This window comes from Arachis duranensis, chromosome 6, assembly GCF_000817695.3.
Source record: "Arachis duranensis cultivar V14167 chromosome 6, aradu.V14167.gnm2.J7QH, whole genome shotgun sequence".
NCBI classification, from domain to species: domain Eukaryota; kingdom Viridiplantae; phylum Streptophyta; class Magnoliopsida; order Fabales; family Fabaceae; genus Arachis; species Arachis duranensis.
Window position 1 is genome coordinate 57553015 of NC_029777.3, and position 3572 is coordinate 57556586.

The window sequence follows — 3572 nt, forward strand, 5'->3', positions numbered from 1 at the left end:
TAGCTTGTACCTCAAAGATCCCTAGCTTCTCCATTACAGAGAGAGGTATGAGGTTTATGCTTGACCCTAGGTCACACAGAGCCTTCTTGAAGGTCATGGTGCCTACTGTACAAGGTATTGAGAACTTCCCAAGGTCCTGTCTCTTTTGAGGTAATCTCTGCCTAGTCAAGTTATCCAGTTCTTTGGTGAGCAAAGGGGTTCATCCTCCCAAGTCTCATTACCAAATAACTTGTCATTTAGCTTCATGATTACTCCAAGGTACTTAGCAACTTGCTCTTCAGTGACATCTTCGTCCTCTTCAGAGGAAGAATACTCATCAGTGCTCATGAATGGCAGAAGTAAATCCAATGGAATCTCTATGGTCTCAGTATGAGCCTCAGATTCCCATGGTTCCTCATTAGGGAACTCATTGGAGGCCAGTGGACGTCCATTGAGGTCTTCCTCAGTGGTGATCACTGCCTCTTCCTCCTCTCCAATTTCGGCCATGTTGATGGCCTTACACTCTCCTTTTAGATTCTCTTCTGTATTGCTTGGAAGAGTGCTAGGAGGGAGTTCAGTAACTTTCTTACTCAGCTGACCCACTTGTGCCTCCAAGTTTCTAATGGAGGACCTTGTTTCAGCCATAAAACTTTGAGTGGTTTTGATTAAATCAGAGACCATGGTTGCTAAGTCAGAGTGGCTCTGCTTAGAATTCTCTGTCTGTTGCTAAGAAGATGATGGAAAAGGCTTGCCATTGCTAAACCTGTTTCTTCCACCATTATTGTTGTTAAAACCTTGTTGAGGTCTCTGTTGATCCTTCCATGAGAGATTTGGATGATTTCTCCATGAAGGATTATAGGTGTTTCCATAGGGTTCTCCCATGTAATTCACCTCTTCCATTGAAGGGTTCTCCGGATCATAAGCTTCTTCTTTAGATGAAGCGTCCTTAGTACTGCCTGGTGTAGCTTGCATTCCAGACAGACTTTGAGAAATCATATTGACTTGCTGAGTCAATATTTTGTTCTGAGCCAGTATGGCATTCAGAGTATCAATCTCAAGAACTCCTTTCTTCTGATTCATCCCATTGTTCATAGGGTTCCTTTTAGAAGTGTACATGAATTGGTTATTTGCAACCATTTTAATCGGTTCTTGAGCTTCTACAGGCATCTTCTTCAGATGAAGAGATCCTCCGGCAGAGCTATCCAATGACATATTGGACAGTTCAGACAGACCATCATAGAAGAAACCTATGATGCTCCATTCAGAAAGCATGTCAGAAAGACACTTTCTGATCAATTGTTTGTATCTTTCCCAAGCTTCATAGAGGGATTCTCCTTCCTTCTGTCTGAAGGTTTTGACTTCCACTCTAAGCTTACTCAATTTTTGAGGTGGAAAGAACTTTGCCAAGAAGGCATTGACTAGCTTTTCCCAAGAGTTCAGGCTTTCTTTAGGTTGTGAGTCCAACCATATTCTAGCTCTGTCTCTTACAGCAAAAGGGAATAGCATAAGTCTGTAGACCTCATGGTTAACCCTATTTGCCTTAACAGTGTCACAGATTTGCAAGAATTCAGCTAAAACTGATGAGGATATTCCAATGGAAGTCCATGGATCTTGCTCTTGTTTGAAAATTTCTGTTAGGTCCTCTACAGAGAGTTGTGCTTTAGCTTCTCTTAGCTTTCGCTTCAAGGTCCTTTCAGGTTCAGGGTCAGCCTCAACAAGAATGCTTTTGTCTTTGCTCCTGCTCATGTGAAAGAGAAGAAAACAAGAAAATATGGAATCATCTATGTCACAGTATAGAGATTCCTTGAGGTGTCAGAGGAAAAGAAAAATAGAAGGAAGAGGTAGAAGAATTCGAACTTAGAAAGATACAGTTCGAATTGTATATGTTAGTCCAAAATAGAAGGATGTGAGAAGAGGGGAAGAAATTTTCGAAAATAAATTTAAAAAGATTTTAAAAACATTTTGAAAAATTGAAGAATGATTTTCGAAAAATATGATTGGGAAAGAGATAAAGTGTTTTTTTTTAAAAAGATTTTGAAATTAGAAATCAAAAAGATATGATTGAAAACTTATTTTGAAAAAGATGTGATTAAAAAGATATGATTGAAAATATATAATTTTAAAAAGATATGATTGAAAAATAACTTAAAAAGATTTGATTTTTAAAATCCATGACTTGGCTAACAAGAAAAGATATGATTCAAACATTAAACCTTTCTCAACAGAAAAGGCAACATACTTGAAATGTTGAATCAAATCATTAATTGTTAGCAAGTATTTTTGAAATTGGAAAGAAATTCATTATGAAAATATATGATTGAAAAGATATGATTTGAAAAAGATTTGATTTTGAAAAATTTTGAAAACTTGAAAAAATTTGCATTGAAAACAAAATCTTCCCTCTTGTGCCATCCTGGCGTTAAACGCCCAGAATGGTATACATTCTGGCATTTAACGCCCAAATTGCTCCCTTTTTGGGCGTTAAACGCCCAGCTAGGCACCCTGGCTGGCGTTTAAACGCCAATTTTCCTTCTTCACTGGGCGTTTTGAACGCCCAGCTTTTTCTGTGTAATTTCTCTGCTGTATGTTCTGAATCTTCAATTCTCTGTATTATTGACTTGAAAAGGCACAAATTAAAAATTTTTTTGGATTTTTAATGATGAGGAAAAATCAAAATGCAACTAAAATCAAATAAACAATGCATGCAAGACACCAAACTTAGAAGTTTGTATACTACTGACACTAACAAATTGAGAATGCATATGAGAAACAACAAAACACACAAAACAAGAGAATTTAAAGATCAGAGCAAGAAATCATCAAGAACAACTTGAAGATCAATGAAGACACATGATAAATGCAAGAAGAACAGAAACATGCAATCGACACCAAACTTAAAATGAGACACTAGACTCAAACAAGAAATATTTTTGGTTTTTATGATTTTGTAATTTTTTTTGGTTTTTTTCGAAAATTATATGGAGAAGAAAACAAAGAGATTCAAAATTTTTAATAAGAATTCCAGGAATCATGCAATGTTAGTCTAAAGCTTCAGTCTAAAGGAATTAGACATGGCTAGCCAAGCCTCAGCAGGACATCGCATTCAAGAGCTAAATTGATGAAAATCAATCAGCTTTGGTGATGATAAGAACATCACCTTGAAACACTAGAATTCATTCTTAAAAATTCTGAAAAATACCTAATCTAAGCAACAAGATGAACCGTCAATTGTCCAAACTCAAACAATCCCCGGCAACGGCGCCAAAAACTTGGTGCACAAAATTGTGATCATCAATGGCGCCATCAACATGGTACGCTCAATTGCAATCTCAATTCTTTATCACAACTTCGCACAACTAACTAGCAAGTGCACTGGGTCATCCAAGTAATAAACCTTACGCGAGTAAGGGTCGATCCCACGGAGATTGTTGGTATGAAGCAAGCTATGGTCATCTTGTAAATCTCAGTCAGGCAGACTCAAATGGTTATGGATGATGAATAAAACATAAAGATAAAGATAGAGATACTTATGTAATTCATTGGTGAGAATTTCAGATAAGCGTATGGAGATGCTTTGTCCCTTCCGTCTCTCT